The sequence below is a fragment of the Myotis lucifugus genome, unplaced genomic scaffold (genome assembly GCF_000147115.1).
Source record: "Myotis lucifugus unplaced genomic scaffold, Myoluc2.0 scaffold_60, whole genome shotgun sequence".
Taxonomy (NCBI): domain Eukaryota; kingdom Metazoa; phylum Chordata; class Mammalia; order Chiroptera; family Vespertilionidae; genus Myotis; species Myotis lucifugus.
Window position 1 is genome coordinate 1,069,315 of NW_005871108.1, and position 7,392 is coordinate 1,076,706.

General features: G+C 47.5%; 1 pseudogene; it reads left to right on the top strand.

Moving 5' to 3' along the window:
- The first annotated feature begins 5,647 nt into the window (after window positions 1–5,647).
- LOC102438618 lies at window positions 5,648–6,633 on the top strand (annotated as a pseudogene).
- Window positions 6,634–7,392: the final 759 nt, after the last annotated feature.

The following is a 7,392-nucleotide window of genomic DNA, read 5'->3' on the forward strand; positions in this document are numbered from 1 at the left end:
CTCGACTTTCCTCCCCCCCCCCCAACTCACCCCCCTCGCCCTTCGCCCGCGCACCTGGCTCCCCTCCACCCCCGTCTCCCTCTGTTCCAAAACGGCCCCCAGGCTTCAGCTGGGTTTACAGGTTCTTTTTGGGAAAAGGCCCATTCTTCAGAGGTCGTCCAGCCCCCAGCTCCCACTCACACCTCTGGGGGGAGCCTCACTCACAGGGCAAGGCCGGGACCCCAGCCACTCACTTGGCGACACATTTGAGGCAGGATGGGGAGGCAGCCGTCAGAAGAGCCAGGCTCAGTGGGGGCAGATGGAGCGTGGCCCAAACAGCCCTCAGGATCACAGGCTGCATTGTTATTACTTTTTAATTAAAAGGGCGTCTTTTTCCCTTATTACAAAAGCCATGTCTGTTTATTTTAGCAAAATTAGACAGGCCAGACCAGGAAAAAGAAAAAATTAAAAACGACCATGATCCAGAGAGAGAGCCATTGTTAATGCCTGGCACATTCAGGAGTCATAACCCAAATGCTCAGGGGCCAGGCAGTTAATGTAAATGTGAATTGGATGGTATTAAAATGAATGTAAATGTGTGAGTAGGGTAAATTAATTTATATAAGAATTAATATAAATATGTGAATTGTGATCTTAAAAATATCAGAAATGTTTGAATCTGTGGAGTAATAGATAGCCAGTGTCGACATTTAAAAGTCAAAGAGATTTTAAATAATGATTTGGGCTCCAGGGGTCACCAGTTTGAAATAACTGCTGCCTATCTTACTAGATCGATCTATCTATCATCTATCTAAAGTACACATGTATCAATATATATATGTATTAAGATATACACAAGCATACATATACATATACACATACATCAAGTGGAATTTTATGGGACACTCAATATGATATTCAGATGAATGTGTAAGTGCTTGGGTTGAAGAAAGATTGGGGGCTAGTACCTCCATCCCTTCTTGCCACTTTCTCACCCAACAGCAGCCTCTACATAACTCTGGGCAACACAGGAATCTGATTTGAAAACCAGTCATTTTATTCCACTGGTCCCTAGTCTTTACCATTTCATGGGCTAGTAAATTCTACCTTCCAAAAATCTAGAGTTACCAACTATTTTTTCATCAAGTGTGGCAGGCATGGCTCGCTCCCCTCTCAATAGTTATTTCCTACCTCTCTACCCCTTTTTTCTTGGTGTTATTTGAGGGGCCATGCACTCACTCCCAGACAATTAATCATCATTAGTAAACCCAACATGGTAATCTCATTTCCTTTTGCCAGATTATTGATTTCCTAGACTTTCTTGCAGCTAAGAGTGGCCTTGTGCCCTAATTTAGCTAATGACACATTGAGGAAGTCTGCTGGAGACTTCTGAGAATGCTTTTGCTTTCCTGTAAAAAACAAAAAGTCATTGGTACCATCTCATCCCCCCTCTTCCTACCTTGACCCATGGATATAATGCCAAGAGCAGTGGCAACTTTCTTGGGACCTGAGGGGAAGAATCACAGAGACTCCTATCTGCCTAACATTGGTGAGCACTGAAACTTCCCCAGTGGTCACTATCTCCAGACTTCTTTTAACATGAAAAAATAAGCTCCTATTTGTTTATGCCACCATCCTATATAATAAAAGCCTAATATGCTAAGTGTCCAGTCATCCAGTCGGCCGTTCAACCAATCAAAGCGTAATATGCTAATGATATGCTAAGGCTGCTCAACTGCTCACTATGACATGCACTGACCACCAGGGGGCAGACACTCCAACTGGTAGGTTAGCTTGCTGCTGGAGTCAGGCCAATCGAGACTGAGCGAGATGGACCAGACACTCCCTGGAGCCCTCCCATGGTCCCTCCCTGGCCGGCCAATCTCCCGAGTTCCTCCCTGGCCCTGATTGTGCACCTGTGAGGTCCCTTGGCCTGGCCTGCACCCTCTTGCAATCCGGGACCCCTCGGGGGATGTCAGAGAGCTGGTTTTGGCCCGATCCTGCAGGCCAGGCCAAGGGACCCCCCTGGTGCATGAATTCGTGCACCGGGCCTCTAGTTAACAATATTTTGTTATGTGCAGCTTGGAAAGAAGTAAAAACTTATCCATTATCATCATCAAGCCAAAGAAGTAAAATGGAGATAATGTTACAGGAAAAAAAAGTTTTATGAACATCTTTTTGTGGTTCCTATTTTTCTGAGTTTGCCATAGACCAGCAAAAACTTTTTACTGAGCAGCCTTGGCCCATGGACAAACATCTGGGAACTGTCAATCTTCACCACAGCAACAGATCAAATGCATAAAGAATAGTCCATCATCAGATGTCCAGACCAGACTCTTATTGTTGGACATTCAGATGGTTTCCAGCTATTTCCTATATAGTGTTGCAATGAACATCCTGGAGGCGAAATCTTTGCCCTCATCCTTACTAATTTTCTTAGGATAAATTCTTAGAAGTACAATTCGAAATTTGAAGAATATGTATGTTTTAGGCTTTAGCTCATATTGCTCAACTGTCTTCCAGAAGGAAAGTACCAAGTTACACAGTCATCTCCCCACAGACGTTTCACACAACTTGGATGGATAACACAAGTCATCCCAGGATCCTTCCCAAACTGTGCTTTGGGCCAAGGTGGTCTGAGTTCGCCAGCTTCTGCCCCCTACAACCAGGAGTCCTGATTTACATACCTGTGCCACTTCCAGGCCTCCCAAGATCAAAGCCACTTGCTGATTTACGAGCGGTGACTGCCCATCTTGCAATCCACCCTTCCCTGTTCCCCCAGAGCTTGGGGAATAAAGTTAGGGCCCTGGCCAGCTTCAGACACAGTTTGCGCCATCAGCACCTGCTTACACCCCCAGCCCCATTGCCCACTTTTCTGTGGCACATCTGGCGATAGGGAACTATTTACTGTTTTGCAACCACATCATGAGCTTTGTGTTTCTGTGCCTTTGTACATGATGTTCCCATCACTGGGAAGGCCTTTCCTCTCTTCCTCGCTAACTGGTGCTCATCTTTCAAAATTCAGCGTAAACATCACTGCCACCAGGAAGCCTCCTTGATCTCCCCAAGCTGGGCAGGGCCCTACACCCTCTCTAAATGCTTATCCTATAATAGCTTGGTCACACTCTGTGGCAACTGTCTGTCCACCTGTCTTATTCTGCCACCAGACTGTTAGGTTCTCAAAGGAGAGAGAGCCGGGAGAGAGAACTCCCTTTGAGGAAACCCCTGTCTTCCTCCCTGCTCTCCACACATACAAACTCAGCCCATACTTCAAGTCCTTGTGTAAGACCTCACAGCCCCTGCCCTGGACATCTCAACTGGTGGCCTCAGACCCATTGGCTCCCTGGGGGCCTGGCTCTTTTGGCCTTGCCCCTGAGGAGACTGTTGCCAGAGAGCAGGGCCTAATCTTGCCCAGGCTTTGTCACGTGGCAGTAAGAGAGAGAGGGCACTGGTCTCTTCCTCTTCTTTCAAGGACACTAATCCCACTGTGGGGCTCTGCCCCCATGACCTCATCTAAACCTAAACACCTCCCAAAGGCTTCATTCACCTCCTAATGCCATCCTGTTAGAGGCTAGAGCGTTAACTACCAGTTTTAGAGGCTCACAGACATTCAGTCCATAGCACCACTGACAAGCTGTCTGACAATAGGCACATCCCTCCCCTCTCTGAGCCTGATTTCTCCTTTTGTACAAGGAAGGGATCGGAAAGACATCCTTGACCAGCCAGTGCATTCTAAAGGGGGCATTCATGGTTTGTGACTCCATCCTCCCAGCATCCATTCCCTTTTCTCCTGGAAAATGCCCTGGTTTCCTTCCCTCCGTCCAGGACGACTGGGGATGGAGCACTGGACTTAGGTATTTCTTAGTCACAGTGATTGCTTGGGCATGTGGGCACTGAGGGCCAATTAGAGTGAACCCCCAAACTGCTGCTGGGATTTCTGGAAGACTGTCACTATTCTGTGCAGCCCTGGGATCAAAGGCTGTAGCTACCTAGGTTGCTATAGAATGGGATCCACAGGGATGGGCCAGGAGAGAAGCCAGATTCTGAAATGTGGTTTACACGCTGTATCTAGCCTATTTGATTCTATCTTCCCTCCCCTTTCCTCCTTTTTTCTTCTTCTTTCCTGAATTTTCCATGCTCTCCATCCCGCCCCCACACTCCCCAGCTCCTGAGCATCTTGCTCCCTCTGCTGCCCTATCCCCACATGTACAGATGTTTCAGGCTCAGGTCTGTCGCAGGCTGTGCACTGGCCCAGCTGCAACCTTGATCCTAGCACGGGTGGGAACTGGGTCCTCAGAGGAGCTGTGAGGAACAGGCTGCAGAAGACACACGGAAGGGGCAGAGACTGGGTGACAGGCAGTGTTCCCAGGACCCTCCTTGGGGTGGCTCTTTGTTCTAGGCGCATGGCTCAGTTGATGTTGGCAGTCTCATTAAGAGCTTCAGAGCGTGCCCCATGCCAGCTTTGCTCAGCACTGTCCCATTTGCTCATTATTCGGACAGTTTAAAGTCAGCACTAGACAGTGCAGGGAGAATTCAAGGGAAAGGTTTCCATTACGGCTTTAATATCTTTCTTGTGCCGTTAATTGGCAGGAAGCACAAAAGACATGTATGCCATCACCTGGGTCCATACAGCTCCCACTCAAGCCTGGCTCATCATCTCTTCCTGGGACCATTGCCTTTTTATGCTTGCCCTGCCAGGAGCTTCTCATCTGGCGTCCAAATCACCGATAGTGTGCTTTGTCTGAAATGTGAGGTGTTCATTCACGTCACTCCACAAATCCAGGGAATGGGTTAGTTCTATATCGCGGCATAAAAAAATCACAAAACGAAGTGGCTTTGCAAACCATTGTCCTCAGAGGTCTGCTAACTGTCGTTCTCAGGCTAACCCTGGCCCACTGCTTGGTTTTGTAAATAAAGTTTTATTGGAACACGGCCATGCCTATTTGTTTACGTATAACCTATGGCTACTTGTGCAGAGCTGAATAGTTTGAACAGAGACTATGTGGTCCAGGAAGGCTAAAATATTTTTACTCTCTTTATATAAAAGTTTGCTAAACCCTGGATTAACACAATACTAATCATTTATTATCTCTCATGGTTTCTATGGGTCAGGAATTTGAAAGCAGCTCTGCCAGGTGGTTCTGGCACAGGGTCTTTCATGAGGTTCCAGTTAGGGGCTTGCTGGGGCTGCACTCATCTGAAGGCTTGACTTGGGGCTGAAGGATTCTCATTCACGGAGGCTCACTGGGGAGGCTGGCCAGTCAGTGCTGGCTGTAGGCTGGGGTCTTCCGTTCCTCTGTACATGGGCCTCAACGCAGGAGAGCTTGGGTGTCCTCATGCCATGGTGGCTGCTCTCCCCAGAGTAAGTGATTTAAAAGAACAAGGTAGAATCTCACTGCCTTTGTGAGCTAATTCAGAATCCATATACTGTCACCTCTGCCGCATTCTACTGCTCACATAGGCCAGCCCTGATTCAATACAGGAAAGGCTGGAGCCATTGTGGGCTGGACTTGGCCGCGGCTGCCCTGTGAAGTGAGGTTTGGGCTCTTACCACCCAGTACTGGACCGCGGCTTCTGCCTGTGGTCAGCCCTGGTGGTGATGGTAGCAGGGGTGTGTGTGGGGGAGGGGGGGAGTGGGGATCTCCAGCCACAGATACGCCACGTGTCCATGGGGACCCCTGACTACCACGTCTGGGAGAAGGACATCCAGCGCCTTTTCAGTGACGATGGCCGACTCCTCGAAATAGACCTTAAAAATGGGTGCTGCTTCGTGGAGTTGGAGGACTCCCTACGCCCTGTACAGATGAACCGCAAGAACCTCTGCGGTGCATGATCACGGAGCACAGGGCGCTGTCCCCATGGCTACAGCTACCGATGCCGCGGGGTGGAGCAGGATACAGCAGGCGGAGAGCGGCGGGAAGAGACAAATCCGGCCCACCTGTTGGAACGGAATTCAGGCTTAGGGTAGAAATCTTTCTAGTCGTTACAGTTGGCAAGATTTAAAGCGTCTCATGAGATAAACCGGCGAAGTAACCGATGCAGATGCTCACAAAGAACTCACAAACGAAGGGGTCAAATTGAGTCCCGCTCTTACTCTCACATGAAGCTTGCTTTGGATGAACTGGATGGCACAGAAACAAATGGCAAAAATATTAGGCTCATTAAAGATAAAGCATGAACTAAACTTAGGCGGTTTACACTGGAAGCAGATCAAGGTCACGAGTTGAGCAGCCGCAGCAGATGGCACAGTATCTCAAAGAGTCGTTCCTGATCCAGGTCTTCGAGCAAAGGTTGTTCACGGTCTTGGGCAAAAGGCTAGAAATCTAGATCAAAGAGCAAAAAGCCCAAGGCCGATGAGGCCTCCCATTGCACTCTCGAAACAGGTCTAGGGATGAGTATGGGGAGTCTCCACGCAGGTCTCGTTCTCGATCATTCCCCTGAAGAAGATGGAAAAGGTGATATAAAGTAAAAATCTAGATCGAGGAGCCAGCCTCCTTCCAAACCTCCCCTACCTGCTCCACCCTCGAAGGCTCCTTGTGTGTCCCGCCACCCAGAAGAGCTTCAAGTTCCTGTTCTAGATCCCATTCAAAGTCAGTCATGGTTCAGATGGAGTTCCAGAGATTAACCCCGAACTCTATGCTATTTGCATGCTAGTTCGGAACACTTTCCTGCTTGCCTAGGCAGTTACTCTTCCATGTTTGTTCTTGGCCTTTTCTGCAAGAGGCATTTGAAAACAAGGGCGCAAAGAAATTTGTGGCCAAATTTGATGAAAAAGAGGAGGTTCTAAAGAGATGGTGCCATAAAGACCTCCCTTCTTTGTAGATTTAAGATGACTGATTTTATAGCTTTTAAGCGAAAATAACTTTCGAAAAGATTAAGCTCGTTTAGATTATTTATTTATTTGTTTAAATTAATTTCAGAGAGGAAGGGAGAGGGAGATAGAAACATCAATGATGAGAGAGAATCATTGATCGGCTACCTCCTGCCATGTCCCTTACTGGGGATCGAGCCTGCAAACCGGGCATGTGCCTTGATTGGGAAAGGAACTGTGACCTCCTGGTTCATAGGTCAATGCTCAACCACTGAGCCACACCAGGTGGGCTCATTTAGATTTTTAAAAGTATTTCAGCAGGGTCTGCTGCAGGGGCTTTGTTGTTTCGTTTGCTTACTTGTAAATTAACTGTTTCAAGCTTTGGTTACTTAAGCCTTTACAGGGAGAACCTATTTTCAATTATGTTGGCTTTTTAATAAAGCTTGAGTTATGTAAGATTTCAACAAAAGTTTGCCACCAAGATGATTGTCTATTTGAACAGGAATTTGAAATTCCTTTAAATATTGATATCTGCTGCTTGTGAAAACAATGTAAATTCTACTAAGTGTAAAACAAGGCAAGCCTCAGACCAGCAATGAATT